We start from the raw sequence: 383 nt of genomic DNA on the forward strand, positions 1-383 counted from the left end.
CGGACGGAGCCCCCAGCCCCCCCTCGCCTGCCACCGCCCCCCCGCCATCCCCGGCTCCCAAAGCCGCTTATCCCATCCCACGCTATCGGAGCTGCCTGAGCAAAGTCCGGGGTGGCTCCCACAGGCTCCGGGGATGCTGCCAATAGCCCCACCGGGGTTTTGTTCTCAGCCCCAAATAACCCCCCGGCAGGAACGCAGGTAAGAGGTCCCGGGGAGGTGGGTAAAAGGTACCAGGGGATCCTGAGCAAGAGAAGAGGCCAAAAGTCAATGCCAAACCCCAGCAGATGAGGGGACCTTGTTCTCTTTCCCCTATCAGACCCTGAGCCAGGGAGCGCCCAGCAGAGCCTCGGAGCCGAGGGAAACGCTGTGACATCCCCGCGCCT

This window comes from Pygoscelis adeliae, unplaced genomic scaffold (genome assembly GCF_000699105.1).
Source record: "Pygoscelis adeliae isolate BGI_AS28 unplaced genomic scaffold, ASM69910v1 Scaffold197, whole genome shotgun sequence".
NCBI classification, from domain to species: Eukaryota; Metazoa; Chordata; class Aves; order Sphenisciformes; family Spheniscidae; genus Pygoscelis; species Pygoscelis adeliae.